The 21,220-nt window shown below is 36.4% G+C and overlaps 1 non-coding gene across 1 annotated transcript; it reads left to right on the top strand.

Moving 5' to 3' along the window:
• Window positions 1–5,576: 5,576 nt before the first annotated feature.
• Window positions 5,577–5,683, top strand: LOC121998875. Its single transcript, XR_006116664.1, has one exon. It is a non-coding gene; the product is annotated as a small nucleolar RNA R71 (small nucleolar RNA).
• The last annotated feature ends 15,537 nt before the right edge of the window (window positions 5,684–21,220 follow it).

The raw sequence follows: 21,220 nt of genomic DNA on the forward strand, positions 1-21,220 counted from the left end.
CGACTTGTCTGCTCCATAGGGCCAAGGTCATTTTCCTTTCTGCTCCTTTGACATGGTCGTGTGGCTCACATGGCCGATGTTGTCTTCCTTTGCTTGTTTCCTAAATCTGCCACGAACACCATTTCTTCTCTAAATTCAACTTCTGAAGATAGAAAATACGCAAGAGTAGATCTCCGAATAAAGATAAGTATTTATGCTGAAAGTAAGTCAAAGAGTATGAAAATGTATAGACAAAGCATGTGTAAAATATGTAAATACGCGTTAAAGCATGCTAATCAAGTGTATTCAATCTACGCACATCACACCCCTAGAATTAAACTTTTGCTTGTCCTCAAGCAAAACTTTCACAATCCAAACTCATGTGTTCTATAATGCATCATAATCCCTAGTGCACTTTCCTAACCCTATCTACAAGTTTCATTGATAAGCATGATCATGGAAGTAGTTCAAGTATGGCCTAAGCAAAAGTCTCTTGTGCATAGTGCAATAAGTGACTCAAACTCTTCAAGTTTTAATCTTTGTCCTAGTCAAGTCATCATCCAATCGAGTTCCTAATGTTCCCGGTGATAGATACTTACCTTCCACACACTTGGTTCATGTTTCTCAATCCACCCAAGGTCTCAAAGGCGTGCTCGATATCAAGAGAAGCCTAGCAATCATTTTCCCAGTAACCTAACTTGATCTCAAAGGGGTAACTTGCTAGTTTTCACTCGTGACAACTATTTTTTATATCCCTTATTCAATTTTTTTTCTTAAGTTATTGCAATGTGCAACACTTGAACACAAATACACATAAGTACAAATGTTGGGATATTTTGATTTTTACAAATGAGCTTGCATGATTTGAGCATCATCTAGTAACCAAAATGTAGTTTGAGAAATCACCATGGAACTAAGTACTAAGAAAATAAGATGAATCATGACTATTTCAATGATATCAACTATTCAAGTTCAAGTAAAGTTAAAGTAAGATTCTTAAGGTTAAGCCAAAACTCAAATTTGTCCCCGTACAATACTTAGCTCATATCCTGCTACTTAAGATAGAGAAAAGAGGTGCACTAGACATACTAGCATTATACAATAACATCATGAATTAAGATATAAATGTGCTAATAATTTTGCTCTTAAACAAGTTAGCAGTAGAAATGAATGATGTTCTCAGTGTACCAAAAGGTTTCAAAGGATAGTCAAGTGACAGTGAAAAAACAAATACAGCAAGCAAAGCATACGAAAATGCAAGACTGAAAATGTAAAAGAAAATGTAAAATGTAGAAATTTGAACCAAAAATGTAGAAATTTTCAAGTTGCAAACACCCCCCCCCCCCGACTTAAACATTTCATCATCTCGATAAAATCAATATGGTGGACGTGGTGGTGGAGGATGAGTAAACGGGGGTCAGGGAAATGGAGGTCTACGCGGTTGACAAACAGGAAAGCTCGGAAAACCAAGAGTCTCGCTTAAGATCCTATGATACTCATAGAGGGTATCAACTGGTTGACGCGTAATGTTCATGCCCTCCATGAACTCTCTCATTCTAACTTGATTCGTATCATAATCCTGGACAAATTCAGCCACCTGAACCTTAAAGTTCCTCGTGAACTGACAATGATCTTGTACCTCTCTATACTAGTCATCGGACAAGCTGAAGCGGCCCTCCAACATTACTCATTGGGCCTCTTGCTTCTCATGCAGCGAGTCTAGAGAGGCATGAAAATCAAAAAAATCAAATCTAGAGTGACTGGTACCATAGGTGAAAGAGTGCCTAGTAGGTTCCGGATGTCCAGATGGCTGCGAGTGTCCAGATGTCAAGGGCTCACAGTGGGTCTTGATGTCTCTAGATAAGGAAGGAACATTCTTGGGATCGACATTAGTGTTCACCCAATTAGCAGGGTTGTGAACAGAGGTCCGCTCTAGATAAGGAAGTGGTAGCGGAAACCCATCCTTTTTAGGAAAGGTAAAACCATTCTCATCCGGCAAATCATTTTCATAGAAAGACATGCATCGATATCGATCATGTCATTGTCATGAATGACTTCTAACTCATCTATACCATAGCCTAAATTTATCTCGAGGATGCTTTCCCAACTCTCACTAAATTTTGCAAGAAATAGAAATCAAAATCAAAGTCAACCTTATGTAACATAGCGCATAGAGCATAGAGTTCCACATTCCTAACAACTCCATCACTTTCCCCTCTACCAAAAATAGTTTTACTCATAACTCGATGTAAGTATCTAAAGATGGGGTTTGCATATGGAAAGCTGTAGCTCTAGAAGTCTAATAAGGATGCTCCAATCCAGTGATTTGATTTGAAAAACTATTCCAATTAAATCTAGGGTCAAACCTACGAGAGCCACCAGTAGATAAAACAAAACAACTATTGAAATCACTAAATGTCCACTAAAATTCTTGATTCATTAATATGAAAGTAATATTCCCAATATAATCATCTTCATTAGCATAATGGACATCTAATGAACTCAAAAATTCAAATATAATTCAAGGGTATGTAGGAAGATGTGTGTACATGATATCATCCCAATCTAGAGAGCTAATTATCCAATCTACATCATCTCTAATTCCTAAAATATTTAAAACAGTTGGGTCCATGTATCATGTACACACAACTTTCCTTGTGGCAAGAATATCAAATCTAGCTTTATGGTCTTCATTTCTAAAAAGGATATTGAATTCATTATCGTTACCTTCGTCGCATGCTCTCCATTTGCCTTTACCCTTTACGACATTCTCTTTTCCCTTCTCCTTTGATGGTTCCTTTTCTCGGCTTGAACCACCACTTCCTTTTCGAAGCTTCTTCAATAGGTTAGACATTATGTCGAGTTTAAAGAAGGGAAGAGTGTTTGGTTGGAGAAGTAAGATCTCAAGAAGGTAGATCCGAAAATGAAGATCTTATTTAGGGAGATTTCAGATCTTGGAGGTGGAGGAGATGGATTTCTATTCAGATCTAGATCTAGATCTTGTTTTTGAAGAAGAATGAGTGAGGGATCCAGATTTGTGAAGCAAAGAAGAGAAAATGAAGATGAGAGAAGTTAGAAATGAGGAAATTTACTTGGTGGTGTGGCCAACACGGCTTTGACACGGTCATGTCTTAAAGACACGGCCAAGCAAAAGTGCCTCACACGGCTGTGTAGATCTACACGGCCTAAACTGTCCTCCCCATGGCCAGATCTCCACGGCCGTGCCAAATGGCATGGGCACTAAATGCTCCTTCTCGGCTTTACTCACATGGTCGTGTCTATCACATGACTGTACTCTTTTCCTTTTATGCAGTTCTCACACATCCGTGTGGCACACACTGCCTCCTTCATCTTCATCTCTGGAGTTCTCACACGGTCATGCAAAGTTCCACGACCATGACCTCCTTCTTCTCGAATGGACTCATACGGGCAGTGTGTGTCACACAACTCTATGCGCCTCCACCCCTGTAAGTGTCACACGACCATGTATGGTACACGGCCAGGCTCTGTCAAGGCTGAAATTACTACACTTCCTCCTTGGTCACTTCTCCAATGCTTCTATGCCCATGAAGCAATCATGGCCAACTCATGGAAGCTATGCCCAACCTGAAAATAGAAATAAAATCAAATTAAAAACTCTAACTAATTAAAAAGACAACTCGAATTAAATCTAACAAAAGAACCCTTGGGCTGCCTCCGAAGAAGCGCTTGTTTTAGGTCATTAGCTCGACCCCATCTCCGTTTCCACGGCTATACCCAAGGAGATATGGATTTCGCTCTAAGGGTTGAGTAGGTTCATTCTTCCCTCATTCTTTCCCTCGGAGGGCAAATATATTTTTCACTTTTAATGGAAGGCCTTCTCCCAATGCTTGCTGGATCAGGTTCTTCATCTGGTGGCCTCTCATAAGTATGGAAGTTCCAATCCTCAAATTTTCAAGCATCTGCCCTGCTACAAACACTCACCAGAAAAGAAGAGACATGGTTAGAAGAATTAGATAAATCATATTCCAACATTTCCTTACCAATTACCAATGAAAGTTTATGATTTTTCACATCAATTATTGTTCCAGCTATTGCAAGGAATGATCTTCCTAATATGATTCAAATTTTTAGGTCTTCTTCCATGTCAAGTACCACAAAATCTGTGGGAATAATGCTCCAACCAACTTCTATCGGCACATCTTCCACAATACCCATAGGGTACCTGCAAGAATGATTAGCTAATTATAGTGCCATAGTAGTAAGTTTAAAGTTTTTGAGCCATAGCTTATTACAAATTGTGTATGGAATGAGGCTAACACTTGCCCCCAAATCACAAAAGCCTTTTCTATAAATTCAACTCCTATAGTGCAAGGTATATAAAAGCTTCCTGGATCTTGGAGCTTCAGGGAAGTGTTCTTCTCAAATAAAGCGCTACATTTTTCAGTAAGAGCTACGATCTCGATGTCTCCTTTTTTTCTTTTGCTGGACATAATATCCTTAAACTATTTAGCAACCTTCGGCATTTATTGAATCGCATTAATCAAATGTACCTCGACACAAATATCTTTAACTTTATCCAAAAATCTACTGAACTCTTCATCTTTCTTCATCATGATTAATCTTTGAGGAAAAGGGATTACTTGACTTTGATGAAAAAGTGGAAGAGTCTCTTCAACCTTCTTGGTTCTCTCCTCTTCATCTTGAATCTGAATGGGTTCAAGTGTTGAGGAGAGAGCTCTTCTTTACTTTTCATCCCTTTTGGAGCAGTCACTTGAGAATCTCCCAAGGTCCGTCTGCTCCTAAGTTCAATTCTGTTATAGTGTTCTATTGGGTTGACATCAGGTTTTCCTAGAAATTGTCCTGGTGCTCTTGAAGATGAGGAAGCTATCTGGGCAATTTGGCTATCTTGTATTTTCTAGCACTTCTCTGATTTGTCTGTTCTCTGTGTGAGCAGCTTGATCTCTTACTTCATTTCATTTTGATTGGAAATAACTTCTTCAATCATTTTCTCCAATTTAGAATATTGATACCCTTCAGAAGATGGTTGTTGATAGCCTTGCTATCCAGGCTGATAGCTTGGTTTAATCTCCATGGATGGTCCTTGTTCTTGATTATTTCTATAAGAGAAGTTTGGATGATTCTTCCAACCAAGGTTGTAGGTGTTGGAGTATGGGTTATTCTATTTTTGATTGTAACCCATAATAGCATCACACTGCTCTATTTGATTAATTTGTGCAGAAATAGCTCCTAAAGGACATGAGTCCTGAGAATGATTTGAGCTTATGTAAGTTTCACAAACGTATACCATGGTGTTTATCGTGTTAGAACTTGTACCCATGTTTTTCAGCTTTTTAGTGAGAGCATCCAGTTTTGAAGGCATCAAAGTAATTGCATCTACATTAAATTTTCCTAATGCTTAAGCTAGGGGTGAATAAGAATAGCCTTCACTTCTTTTTATTGCCCATTGATGATGATTTTGTGCTACACTCTGAATTATATCCTCAGCCTTATCTAAAACTTTATTCATAAGTGCCCCTCCAGCTACAGAATCTAGAAACACCTTTGTATGATAGTTAATGTCATTGTAAAAAGTATCTAAAACCAACCATTTTTCTAATCCATGATGTGGGCATTGTCTGAGCATATTATTGTATCTATCTCATGCTTCAAATAAAGATTCTGAGTCTGATTGATTGAAGCTTGCAATTAGATTTCTCATATGAGCGGTCTTACTTGGAGGATAGAATTTATCAAGAAATTGTTGCTCATATTGCTCCCAAGTGGTTATACTATTTATGGGTAAGGAATTAAACCATTGTTTTGTTCTATCTCTTAAAGAAAGCCCAAATAATAATAATCTCACTACTTCAGATGGAACACCATTCATATTCATTGTGCTGCAGATTTCGTAGAAAATTTCAAGATGTTGATTAGGATCTTCATGTGATCCGCCTCCAAACTAATTTTGTTGCACCATAGTGATTATTGCAGGCTTGATCTCAAAATTGTTGGCTTCAATAGATGGTCTTGCGATACTAGAATGAAGCCCTCTGGCATAAGGTGTTGCGTAATCTTTCAATGGTTTGTTTGCCATAGTAGAGCGTTCTTGTTTTCTTGATTTCTTTGCAAACTCCTCCTTCTATGAAAAGTTCTATCAATCTCTGGGTCAAGAGGTAATAGATTTCCTGAAAAGTTAGAATTTCTTTTTACTCAAAAAATAAACTAGATCAAAATGTTGAAAATATAAAATGCAGAATTTGAATTGCAGCAAGTTAAATTGCAAGAAAAAATAAATAGAAATAAAAGGAAAACAGAATTTCTAAGACTAGTTACAACTATGTAATAGAAAAGAAAAGAAAGGTCTAGTCTAACTCGAATGATTATCTCTAATGTTATAGACGCAGTCCCCCGGCAACGGTGCCAAAAACTTGTTAACTCAACCGTAAGTGCACGGTTTCGTCGTAAGTAATAAAAAATATCGAATAGAAATGGAAAACCGACAAAGGTAATAGATATCGATACTGGTTATAAGCACTAGAGATGTCTCACAGTGAATTAGCTAAACAACCGACAAAGGTAATGAACGTACTGAGTAGCAACTAGAAATAGAAATGGAAAAGTAAATGTGAGAATTGTTGGTTGCTACTGGGAATACCATTCTAGTTCCCTTGTACAAAAATTTGTACAAGCACAGAACTATCCTAGTTACCCATGTGCTCTACTGAAGTTAAATTTAGATTGCAAATGATGCTTAACATTATTAATCCAAATTGTCCTTCAGAAGTTAAACTTGAATTGGAAACGATACTTAACATTTTTAGTCCAAGTTTAATCGATGTGTTCTTCATAAGTTAAACCATATTACAGAAGTTAATTAAATATCTATTTCAAAGATTGGCTTCCAGGTTAAACATGGCGAGGCACTAAGCCTTCTTGGATATGGGATCATCCACCACTTCCTAGACAAAGCCTTTAAAAGAAATCAGATATTTAACTTCTTATAGTAAACTAGGTTTAACTACAGATACCTCAATAGAAATACAATATTGAAACATGAAATCCAAAAATAAAATCGATAACAAAATGATAACCTAAAATTGATAGCCTCTTGTGTTTGATTTTTCAAAATCTATACAAAGAAGATGAATTAGTTATAATGCGGAAACAAATAACTAGTTATACCTTTCTTAGTAGCTTATAGACCTTTTGATCTTCTGTTGTATTCCTCTCCTCCTCTTGGACATTGTGTGGGCGACGATCTACCAAGATGAAATCCACCCAAGCTTCTTCCTTTGCTTCCAAGTTTTGGCCACCAACTAACCTCCAAGGGATGCTAGACAAGACAACTTCCTTCTCTTCTTCTTCTCCTTTAAGCAACTGGCCATCAAGAGAAAACCAAGCTTGATGCCGCCGGACTCCAAGAAAGAAAAAAAAAAAAGAGAAGATAGAAAGAAGAGGGTCGGCCACCAAGGAAAAAGGAAGAGAGGAGTTTCGGCCACAATAGAGAGGATGTAAGGCTTAGGTTGTTCTCTATGAGGCACCCTCTCCCTCTCTTTTATAATCTTTGGTGAATCCAAAAAAAGAAAGTTTTAAAACAAAAAATTAAAACTTCCTTTTATTCCTTTACCTGGCCGACCACCACTTGTGCATCAAACAAGAAAAGATTTTAAACAAAAAAAATTAAAATCTCTCTTTTAAAATCCCTTTTGTGGTTAGCTATAAAAGGCATGTTTTATAAAATTAAAATCTTCTCTTTTAAATCCTTTTGTGGATGTCTATAAAAGAAATGATTTAAAATAAAACTTCTTTTATATTATGGTTTCAAAAAAGGAAAGTTTAAAATTAAAATATTTCTTTTAAACATTATAGATAATTACAAATAAGGAAAGATTTCAAATCTCTCTTTCAATCCTTTGTAGAAAGCTATAAAAGGAAAGATTTTAAAATTTAAAACTCTCTTTTAAAACCATGTGGAAAGCATTATAAAAGGAATGTTTTTAACAAAATAAAAACTTCCTTTTATTTCCTTTTTGTGACCGATCTAAAAAAGGAATGTTTTATAATTAAAATCTTCCTTTTAAATCCTTTTAATGGATCTTTATAAAAGGAAAGATTTACAAAAAATAAAACTTCCTTTTCTACCTTGCTTGGGCTCCAAGCAAGGATGTGGTCAGCCCTTAAGCTTGGTTAAGAAACTGGGCTTTGGTTAGATATAAGGCTTTATAAATAAGAGGCTACAACAGGGGCCAAGAGGAGGAATTGGTTTTAGTCTCCCGATGAGCTTGAGCTTCCCATGTGTTGGTTGCTACTCGGAATACCGTTCTAGTTCCCATGTACAAAAATTGTACAAGCATAGAACTATCCTAGCTACCCATGTGTTTTACTGAAGTTAAACTTGGATTGCAAACGATGCTTAACATTATTAATCCAAGTTGCTCTTCAGAAGTTAAACTTGGATTGAAAATGATACTTAACATTTTTACTCCAAGTTCAACCGATGTGATCTTCCTAAGTTAAATCGTATTATAAAAGTTAATTAAATATCTATTTCGAAGATTGACTTCCAGGTTAAACATGGCGAGGCACTAGGCCTTCTTGGTTATGGGATCATCCACCACTTCCTAGACAAAGCCTTATGAATAAATTGGATATTTAACTTTTTACATTAACCCTAGCTTTAACTACAGAGACCCCAATAGAAACACAAGATCAAAATGCAAAATTGAAATACAAAATCGATAGCACATAATCGATACATAAGATCGCTAGCCTCTTGTGTTGGTGTTTCAGAATTCATGCAAAGAAAACTAACTAATTAATTAGAAGCGGAAACCATTAATTAGTTATATTTTTCTTTGTAGCTAATGACCTCTTCATCTTCTATTGTATTCCTCTCCTCCTCTTGGACGTCGTGTGGGCGACGATCTACCAAGATGAATTCTACCCGAACCACTTCTTCTTTTCCAAGACTCTCGAGCCACCAAGAGATGCCAAAATAGGAAACCTCCTTCTCTTCTTCTTCCTCTCCAAGCAATCGGCCACCTCTATGCTCTTTCTTCTCTTCTTCTTCTTCTCCAACCTCCGGCCACCAAGATGATATGGAGTGTCGGCCCTAGAGGAAAGAAAGGGAAAGAGAAAGCAAGGTTGTGTGCCACCGGCCTTAGGAAGAGAGAAAGGAGAGTGGAAGCCGGCCACACAAGGATAATAGAAGAGAGGAATAGAATTATGTGTTACACCATAAGACATCACCTCCTCTTCTTTTTTAATCCTTGCTCATGGCAAAAAAGGAAAATTTTAAACATAATTAAAATTTCCTTATTTGTGTCCTCCCATTAAAAAGGAAATTTTAACAACAATTAAAATCTCTCTTTTCTAAATTTCCTATTGTACATGACAATTAAGGAAAGTTTTAAAATTAATCTCTCTCTTTTAAAACATGTAGACAACTACAAAAAGGAAAGATTAATTAAAAATTCTTATTTTAAATCATGGTTACAAAATGGAAAGTTTTATGAAAAATTAAAATCTCTCTTTTAAACTATAAATAAGGAAAGATTTTAACAAAATTAAAATCTCTCTTTAATCCTTTGTAGATAGCTATAAAAGGAAAGATTTTAAAAAATTTAAAACTATCTTTTAAAACCATGTGGATGGTTATAAAAATGAAAATTAAAATATTTCTTTTAACCATTTTAGATAACTACAAAAAAGGAAAGATTTTAACAAAATAAAATCTCTCTTTTAACCATTGTAGATAACTTCAAATAAGGAAAGATTTTAACAAAATAAAATCTCTCATTTAACCATAGTAGATAACTACAAATAAGGAAAGATTTTAACAAAATTTTATTTTAAAAACAAACACTACAAGAAAAACGTCATTCAACAACACTCAAACGACAACGGTTTTATACCAAACCGTTGTCTTTTTGCCTTTTAACAACGGTTTTAACCAAAACCGTTGTCTTTTAGCAATTTTTTTGGCCTACGACAACGGTTTTTAAAAACCGTTGTCTATTTATGTTTTTTTAAGACTACGACAATGGTTTTTAAATGTTACAACAACAGTTTTTGAAAACTGTTGTCTATGTGCGCTTTTTTTGGGATTACGACAACAGTTTTTAAAAGTCGTTGTCTTAAGTGATGTTGAATACTGGTGTTTTTTTTCCTTCGTCGTTTTTTCCCCTTCGCCAATTTTTGCCCCGCTTTTTTTCTTTCCCTCTCCCCGAAAGTTTTTTGCCGCCGCATTCCACCCTTTTATCTTCTCAATCCGTCCCTCTTTTCTCTTTTCTCACAATCTCTCGCTCACCGGAGCCGCGTAGGAGCAGCAGCAGTCCACGAGTCCATTAAGGACGCCCTCACCGGCAAGACCTCCGACATGAAATCCACTAACAGTAAGTGTCCTCTACTTCTTCCTCCTGCATCTTCTCGTTGAAAACCCTAGATACTCCTGCATCTTCTCGCCGTCTGCGGTACTCTGGGCTCGCCCTCTTCGCATTCCTCTATATAAAGCCCCTTCTATCGTCTTCTTGCTCCACACACTTCTTCTTCGCCTCCGCGAAGGCTCCCCGTGCCACAAATCCTGGTCGTCAAACCCTAATCCTCCTCTTATCCCGTTTCTTTCCTGATTCTGCCAGCCTCTTGGAGGAGCGAGACGTGATAATGGGAAAGAGAGCGGAGGAGCTCGATATCGATAATCTATTGGATGAGATTCCCCATCTTCGTCATCGTGGTGTCCTCGATAGACCCGACGGTGCCGGTTTCCGCATCGCCGATGAGTTGCCGACGTCGGTCCTCCATGGGGATGGCGGTGGGTGTATCTGGTCTGAGGGGGTTCCGAGCTCGTTAGCGGAGTGTTCGCTTCCGTTGGAGGAGACCCTCCTACTCCAAAACCTTCGCAATGTCCTTCTCGGCGCCGACCGAAATGGACCGATCGATCGTTCCCTGCCCCATACCAACCATCACCGAGTGGGTTGTTTGTTTGGGTCTTCGCTCGACTCTTTTGGACGGGATTCTTTGGTAAATGGGAATGGGAACGCGTCTCTGCCTCAAATCCGGCAGCGTTATCCTGGAGTTGTAAACTTGTTTGGGAATCCCTCTTTTGGAACAAGAGAGTTGAAAATTGGTCAAGTTTCGCGACCAAATACCCCTTTCCAGGGAAACAATTCTGGCAATTTTAGTCAATCTGGTAATGGGTCTTATCCAATATCTGATATGTTATTTCACTCACAGATGATTAGAGGAGAACCTTTCTTGGTTTCTGACGATCAGCTAGTGACAATGGCACGGAAGATCTCTGAGGGAGACTCAATTCCTCGGCAATTGGGGGGGCTTCATTCCCCAAGGAACCAATGGATTGTTCAGGGAACCATTACAAAGTGTCTCAGCTTTTTCTTGATCTGTTGTAGTGTCGCTCTGAGCTTGTGCGAAGAGGAGGAATAGATGCGGGTCAGTACGATCAGAGCTGCACGCATGTGATTGTTTGCCGTCGCGTTTTTGTAAGTCTTGTACTTCTTCTGATATGAGTTGTATTGCTGGATTGAAAATTAAAGAAGTTGAAGGCTGAAAGAATATTGCGTGCAGGATGATCCTGTATGTGATACTGCTCGGAAGGATGGGAAAATACTGGTGAATGAATTATGGGTTGATGATAGTTTGCAACATGAAATTATGGGTGATGCTACCAGGGTCAGTTCTGAGTTTTTTTTTTTTGTCAAGTTTTATGAGCTTGCATTTGTTGCCCTTAGTGTAGATATGTGTGGTTTCAAGAAATTTAAAGCAAAATGATAGAGAAAGCTATAAGTCATTTGAGCAATTAAGCACCTGTTTGATTTCCATTATGCTCCATCATGAGTATCCTTCTGAGAAATCAGTCCTTAGTTATGATTGTGGCATTTTCTGCAGATAATATACAGGCCTATAAAGGATCTGAGTGGTATACCAGGAAGTAAATATTTGCACATTTGTTTAACAGGATATCAAAAGCAAGAACGAGAAGATATCATGGTAAAAGTTTTGGTTTTCCCATCCATTTGGTGCATCTTTAAAAGAAATCTCTCTTTTTATTTTTTAAAATGTTTTGGGTGTTTTATGAACTATGGGCCATGTCGTGATGTAAAAACATGACACTTCTGCTAGGTAGTTGTCATGGGAAAAGTTATCATTCTTATTGTTAGCTAAAATATTTTAAAATTGTTTTATATTAAATTTGTTTGTTTAGTTTCAAATTGATGACCTTGAATGCAAAGGAGAAAATAATCTCTGAGTTGAATATGGAGCTTCTTAACATGGAATCCATATTATTAAAGGGGAGGGAGCAGCATTTGAATGAGATAAAGAAGTTGAATGCACTAATCAATGAAAATGTTTCAGTTCTTTGTTTATACCTAATTTTTTATACGATAACTGATATGAAGTATAAGTTGCAACATTTTGGCATTTGAGATGACCAACAATTATAGTTCAATTAAAATTTTATTACAATTTCTCGGCACAACAATATGATCTTGGACATGTTTAAAGCTATCACATCCTTTATTAACACAATTAGATTTGATAAAATAGCAATGCTTACCGTTCCTAATCTCTATATCTCTATTTTATTGCAGGATAGTGCTCTTTTGGAGATAAGAAGAGAACTTCAAGAAAGACCAACCACAAGATTAGTTGATGATCTGCGTAAAAAAGTTAAAATTCTTCAGGTCCATAAAATGCAATCGACCATTGGATTCACCTTCCTAACATTTGTGCACATGCATTCTTCTTTTGGATTCCTTTATACTGTTTGATATTGCATACTCAAGAGCCACGCTTAAACAATTTTGCAATATAACTATACTTTTGAAGATCCACTTAGGTATTTAGCCAGTAGTTGTTTCAGTTCATCTACATTCTTCCTTTCTTTATTCTTAGTAGTTTGTTCCTAATTGATGATGTATTTAGCCATGCTTTGCTCCCAGTATAATTATTTAGAGAGATAGTTTAACATACTTGTAGTTTGTCCATTGGAGGATTTTTGACGGTACAGTTCAATGCTACAAATTTCACTTATTAAGTGTACATATGGTGTTATTCCATACCAATGCAACAGTGAAATCAAAGGTCCATTTTCAATGCTTTGCTCTCAAGTTGTTTCGGTTAGTAATGATCCTAAAGATAACCTTTTATTCTTACAAGATTGTTCCAGATAGCCTCTGTCACAATATTATTTACAATTTTCCTTTATCATGACTATTTCAGATATATAATTTAATGCATTAGTTGAAACAAGCTATCACATCCTTTATTAAACAGGAAAATGCATTTTTATTATTCATAGGCATTTAGTTTAGATCAAGTGACATTTCTTTATCTTCTTCTTACAGGTGGAGTTTGAAGGATTAGGAGAATTAAGAAGCAAGGATGAAGAAGATGAAGGATTAGGAGAATTAAGAAGCAAGGATGAAGAAGATGAAGGCATTTAGTTTATCTTCTTTCTTTATCTACTTGGTCCACTTCGATCCAAGTACGATGCAAACATGGCAAGGATGAAGAAGATGAAGGATTAGGAGAATTAAGAAGCAGTGTTTTGTTACTCTTCTAGTGTTGTACATGGTAAAAGTAGTTCAAATGATCCAACTCTTCAAAACTGGATATCAAGATTAGGATGTTGTGTTACTCTTCTAGGATTAGGATGTTGTGTTGTTCTACCTTTGTTTTAATAGTGTCGTTGTCATTTTGTTGGCTGCTTTTGAAATTTCTTCGGAATGTTGTAAATATTATTTTCGAATGTTAGAAAATTATATGTTAAATTTTATTTACAAATTTAGTATTTTGAATGATTTATAATACTAGAAAATTGTATAATAAATTTTAATATTTTTTTTATTTTTTATCAAAAAAAGACAACGGTTTTTCACTGTTGTCGTAAATAGTTTAAAACTGTTGTTGAAGACCCTGTTATTAAAGGTAGACGCTCAAAGACAACGGTGAAAAACTGTTGTCTTTGAAGGAAAAGACAACAGTTTTTCACCGTTGTAAAAACTGTTGTCTTTGTCTTCAAAGACAACGGTTAAAAACCGTTGTCTTTGGGTACCCCCTTTAACAACACAGCCTTTAACAACAGTCCGAAAGGGGCTACGACAACGGTGAAAAACCGTTGTTGTAAGGCTTTTTTCTTGTAGTGAAAACTTCCTTTTCCTTTTCTAGCGGTTGACCCCTAGCTTTAGCACCAAGCTTCGCCAGTCACCTCTTGGCTTCCAAGCCCATGCTTGGTCGGCCCCCTTGCACCAAGCAAGGATATGGCCGACTCATTACTTGGGTAAGAAGTGGACTTTATGGATACAAGGATTTATATAGGCTACAATAGGGACCGAGAGAAGAAATTGGTTTTGATCTCCCGATGAGCTTGAGCTTGCTGTGTTCGCCCCGAACCCCCAACTCAAGTTCATCAATAATAACTCATACGACTAAAGAGTTATTATTGAACTACCGCACAAACCCAAATTACATTATGGGTTCCTTCTTATTATGAGTGCATTAATCTCTCTGTGTTTAAGATATCAAATGTCCACTAATTAAATGAGTTACTGACAACTCACTTAATTAATATCTAGATCCAAGAGTAGTACCACTCAACTTCATTATTATGTTGGACTAAATCCACCTGCAGGGTTTACATGATAATCCTTATGAGCTCCTCAAGGGGACATCCTCAACCTATATTATTAGGACACAATTTACTTCTATAATCAACTACACACCATATAAATAATATCATTTCCCAACTTATCAGGACTATTGATTTATCAAACTAAATCTCATCCATTGATAAATCAAAAAATAAATACTAAGTATACGTTCTTGTTATTATATCGAGATTAAGAGTACGCACATCCATAATAACAGAGGTTTTGTTCTTTTATGTAGTCAGTATAAAAAGAAACAACCTCAAATGATCTGCTCAATATAGACATAGTGTACTAGTGTAATTTTATAGTTAAGATAAACTAATACCAAATTACACTACAACCACTCCAATGGCTTGTCCCATTCCATCTTGGTTGTGAGCTACTATTTATAATTTATAAGGAACTGATAACATGATCTTCTGTGTGGCACCACACACCATGTTATTTATAATATAAATTAAATGGACAACTGTATTTAACATAAATGAAGTCATTTGACCAATGTGATTTTTATGTTCATACAAAAAAACTAGGCTTTTAGTATACATCCCAATAATCTCCCACTTATACTAAAAGACTATGCTGCCATATATGCTACCATACATCTGATTCCTATCCTCTCAACATGTCGATCAAAAGCTCTCACCAGAAGGGGCTTAGTGAAAGGATTTGCCAGGTTATCTACTGATGTAATCTTGGTGACAACAACCTCTCCTCGAATTAGGTGGTACTTGCGCTCTATGTGTTTACTCGCCTTATGGGCTCGTTGTTCCTTCAAGTTTGCTACTGCACCACTATTATCACAATAAACTGTAATAATTTTGGATAAACCAGGAATCACATCTAAGTCCATCATGAAGTTTCTGAGCCATACAACTTCTATGGCTACCTCAGAGGATGTCACATACTCATCTTCCATGGTGGAGTCTGAAACGCATTTCTTCTTAACACTCCTCTATTTTTATGGCTCAACCTCCTAAAGTAAATACAAAATCCCGAGGTTGACTTACTATTGTCCCATTCAATCCGAATCCATGTAACCCATAGGGAGTTAATCATCTGTCTTATAAACTAGCATATAATCTCTAGTCCTTTTCAGGTACTTTAATATATGTTTTACAGTAGTCCAGTATCCTGGTCCTGGGTGACTTTGATATCTGCTAACCATGCCCACGGTAAAACAGATAGCCAGTCTCGTACATAGCATTTCATACATTAGACTTCCTACAGCCGCAGCATAAGGAACCACCTTCATCTGTACTATCTCCTTTGATGTCTGAGAAGACATCTCTTTAGATAAAGGTACACCATGCCGAAAAGGTAGAAAACCTTTCTTGGAGTTTTGCATGCAAAAACGAGCAAGGATAGTATCAATATACGAAGTTTGGGATAAGCACAACATCCTTTTCTTGTAATCCCTTATTACCTTGATTCCAAGAATATGTCCACATTCTCACAAGTCCTTCATATCAAATTGCTTGGACAACCATAACCTTACGTCTGACAATACTTTGATATTGTTGCCAATGAGCAAAATATTATCTACGTATAGTACAAGAAATACCACCACGTTTCCATCACATTCTTATATACACAAGACTCATCCGGGCACTGAATGAATCCATAAGACTGGATCACTCCATTAAACTGGATGTTCCAAGATCTCGAAGCTTGCTTCAATCCATAAATAGACCGGTTGAGCTTACATACAAGATGCTCTTTGCCCTTCGTAATAAATCCCTCTGGTTGCTTCATATGGATGTTTTCTTCAAGACTTCCATTAAGGAAAGCTGTCTTGACATCCATTTGCCAAATCTCATAATCCATATGAGCGGCAATAGATAAAAGAATCTGGATAGACTTAAGCATGGCTACCGGCGAAAATGTTTCCTCATAATCGATTCCCTCTTTCTGAGTATACCCTTTTGTAACAAGCCTTACTTTGAAGGTTTCCACCTTCTCGTCTGCCCCTCTTTTTCTTTTGTAAACCCATTTACATCCAATGGCTTTTATACCATTTGGTGGCTCTGCAAGTTCCCAGACCTGATTAGAATACATAGATTCTATTTCAGAGTTCATTGCACTTTGCCAAGATGCTGCATCTTTATCTTAGAGTACTTCATCATATGTCCGGGGATCAAGTTCATGTTCACTACGGATCAAATCTGAAGACTCTCCCAAAAACATGAATCTTTCAGGTTGCCTAACAACCCTCCCACTATGACGAGGCACTACTTGTAATTGTGCATCATTTGTAACACGTGTTACAGTTTCTTGTGGTATCTCATCTTGTATAGTTGGTACTAAATTAGACGTGTCTTCTCTAATTTCCTCAAGAACAATTTTACTCATGGGCTTGTGGTGCTAATAATGACCTTCTGATCATTAAGATTATAAAATAAACCACCTTTCGTTCCTTTAGGATAACCCACAAACAATTAAACTTCTGTACGTGATTCCAACTATCAGTGTCTCCATTCAGCCATGTGCTGGACTACCCCAAATTTGAATATGTTTTAGGCTAAGCTTACGTCCATTCCACAATTCTATGGGAGTAGAGGGTACTGACTTAGAAGGTACCATGTTTAGAATGTACACTGCCATTTCTAGAGCATATCCCCAAAACGAATTTGGTAATTCTGAATAACTCATCATTGATCTAACCATTTCATAAGAGTCATATTCCTTCGCTCTGCCACACCATTCTGTTGGGGTGTACCAGGTGTAGACAGTTAGAATTGAATCCCAGCCATTTCATAAGTAATTCCTAAACTCTCCCAAGAGATACTCGCCACCACGATCAGACTATAGTGTCTTGATACTTTTACCATGACGTTTCTCCACATCAGCCTTGTACTCTTTGAACTTATCAAAGCACTCAGACTTATGGTGCATCAAGTAAATATACCCGTATCTCAAATAGTCGTCTATAAAAGATACAAAATATTCGAAACCACCTCTTGACTGGATAGTTATAGCTCCACATAAATCAGAATGAACCAATTCCAACACATCTTTGGCTCTATTCCCCTTGGCCTTAAAACATCTCTTGGTTATTTTTCCTTCCAAGCAAGATTCGCAGGTTGGAAAGTTTTCCTCCACCAATAAACCCAAAAGTCCATCGGCTATTAACCTTTGAATCCTACTTAAATTAATATGACCTATCCTTAGATGCCAAAGATATGATTGTTTCATTTCCGAAGGATGCTTTCTCTTATTAGAATTAGAAGATGTCTTATTAATTTTCATTTGTTGCATCGTGTGAGTTATTGGATTTAGAGTATACAAATTACCAACCAATGTACTAGAACAGATAACCACTCTATTTTTCTTGGCAACTACTTTATCATCAAAAGAAACAGAATATCCATCCTCAAATAGTTTAGAAACTGAAATCAAATTCTTTCTAAAACTTGGTACATAAAGACAATTTCTCAAAATCAATGTTTTATTCCTATCAAAAGATAAATAAACATCTTCCACTGCAACAACTGCCACTTTCATAGCATTGCCCATGTAAACGGTGATTTCCCCTTCATGTAGCCGTCGGGTTTCCTGGAACCCCTGCAATGAATTGCATACATGATCAGTGGCTTCCATATCTACACACCATGTACCAGTAGATAATACCACTAAACATGTTTCAACAACTAATGAATAAGATACACCATTATTGTTCTCATTTTTTAGACGACAGTCCACCTTAGTGTCCACGTTTTGTTTCCAATCATTATAATTGGGACTAGTAAGTCTATTCTCTAATACAACAACAGGAGGTTTGAAGGCCATCCTAAGAATCACAAAATATTTGGTCAAGACTTTAGAATTTAAAATAATATTGATTCCTCAAACAATATCATTTAAATTCACCAACACCTCAAACACCATGAATTTTGTATGCCACGTTAGTGTGGACGTATACAAAATCAAACATTTGTAAGAGGAGGGTTTTACCCATTAATTATCTTATCAACCTAACTTTATAAAAAATAAAATTACCTCAATCACCGTGAATTTTGTATGACACATTAGTGTGGACGTATACAAATTCAAACATTTGTAAGAGGGGGTTTTACCCATTAATTTTATTATCTTGTCAACCTAACTTTATGAAAAATTAATAGTTGGTTTTTCTTCGGTCACACAAATAATAGCAGTGACTCCGATGGGGAGGATACTATTAAATGTGCCTAAGTGTATACCATTACTTGATACTTAGTCCATTAAATAGGATTGTGCCCCTTCAGTTGCAGAAGACCACACTCTCCTAAATAATTTCCTATAACCATCCAATAAGGAAGTTTGATCTAGCGATCCGCAAACAAATTCATCCGTTGTGGAGGAATGCACTCAGAGTCAACACGCAAGTTTAAATACATCACTTACAAATCAGTAATAGAGACCACGGAATTTAAATAATTCCTCTCCCACTTAGTTATTTAGAAACGAGGAATTTTAACATGAACACAAGCACACAAACACAACACACACATCACAGCATAAAAGGCAATAAATGTGAAAACTATTTTTCCAACAATTATGGCCTCATCCATAGTTGTCCTCCGTATGCCGCCAACTCTAGCCGCCTTCAAAGGGTTTACGTCGTCGCATCCATCATGCTTCCTTTTTCAGCTGTGCCTCCGGTGCTCAAATAGTACCATGCCTCGCAAGGATATGATCCACAACAAAAATAAAATTTTACATTTATCGATCCTATATTCCACGAAGGAATGCACATGTAATCCAGATCGAATAAAAATGTAAAATCCTAAAAGTAATACAACTCCCGCTGTATTAAATAATTACAATCATGCACGCACATAAAATGTCCTCGACATGTCCAAGGGTCCAATCACACACAATCACAATAGGTCATAATAGTTGGAGCCTACAAACATAGAGTTAATCTATTTGGACATCCTACTATTATCCTGCCTAAACTTATGTATGAAAAGTGCATAATTAACCAAAAACCAAACACATAGAGGCAAAAACCTAGCTCTGATACCAATTATTGGTTGCTACTCGGAATACCGTTCTAATTCCCCTGTACAAAAATTTGTACAAGCATAGAACTATCCTAGCTACCCATGTGTTCTACTGAAGTTAAACTTGGATTGCAAATGATGCTTAACATTATTAATCCAAGTTGCTCTTCAGAAGTAAAACTTGGATTGGAAATGATACTTAACATTTTTACTCCAAGTTCAACCGATGTGATCTTCCTAAGTTAAACCATATTACAAAAGTTAATTAAATATCTATTTCAAAGATTGGCTTGCAGGTTAAAGATGGCGAGACACTAGTCCTTCTTGGTTATGGGATCATCCACCACTTCCTAGACAAAGCCTTCTGATGAAATTGGATATTTAATCTCTTACAGTAACCCTAGGTTTAACTACAGAGACCACAATAGAAACACAAGATCAAAATGCAAAATTGAAATACAAAATCAATAGCACATAATCGATACATAAAATCACTAGCCTCTTGTGTTGGTGTTTCAGAATCCATGCAAAGAAAACTAATTAATTAATTCGAAGCGGAAACCATTAATTAGTTATACCTTTCTTTGTAGCTAAAGACCTCTTGATCTTCTGTTGTATTTCTCTCCTCCTCTTGGACGTTGTGTGGGCGACGATCTACCAAGATGAATTCCACCCGAACCACTTCTTCTTTTCCAAGACTCTCGAACCACCAAGGGATGCCAAAATAGGAAATCTCCTTCTCTTCTTCTTCCTCTCCATGCAACCGACCACCTCTATGCTCTTTCTTCTCTTCTTCTTCTTCTCCAACCTGCAACCACCAAGATGATATGGAGTACCGGCCCTAGAGGGAAGAAAGGGAATGAGGAAGCAAGGTTGTGTGCCGCTAGCCTTAGGAAGAGAGAAAGAAGAGGGGAAGCCGGCCACACAAGGATAATAGAAGATAGAAATAGAATTATGTGTTACACCATAAGGCATCACCTCCTCTTCTTTTATAATCCTCGCTCATGGTAAAAAAGGAAAATTTTAAACATAATTAAAACTTCCTTATTTGTGGCCTCCCATTAAAAAGAAAATTTTAACAACAATTAAAATCTCTCTTTTCTAAATTTCCTATTGTACATGGCAATAAAGGAAAGTTTTAAAATTAATTTTTCTCTTTTAAAACATGTAGACAATTACAAAAAGGAAAGATTAATTAAAACTTCTCTTTTTAAATCATGGTTACAAAAAGGAAAGTTTTATCAAAAATTAAAATCTCTCTTTTAAACTACAAATAAGGAAAGATTTTAACAAAATTAAAATCACTCTTTAATCCTTTGTAAATATCTATAAAAGGAAAGATTTTAAAAAATTCAAAACTCTCTTTTAAAACCATGTGGATGGCTATAAAAGGAAAATTAAAATCTTTCTTTTAACCATTGTAGATAACTATAAAAAAGGAAAGATTTTAATAAGATAAAATCTCTCTTTTAACCATTGTAGATAACTACAAATAAGGAAAGATTTTAACAAAATAAAATCTCTCTTTTAACTATAGTAGATAACTACAAATAAGGAAAGATTTTAACAAAATTTTGTTTAAAAAAAACTTCCTTTTCCTTT

This window comes from Zingiber officinale, chromosome 6A (assembly GCF_018446385.1).
Source record: "Zingiber officinale cultivar Zhangliang chromosome 6A, Zo_v1.1, whole genome shotgun sequence".
Taxonomy (NCBI): domain Eukaryota; kingdom Viridiplantae; phylum Streptophyta; class Magnoliopsida; order Zingiberales; family Zingiberaceae; genus Zingiber; species Zingiber officinale.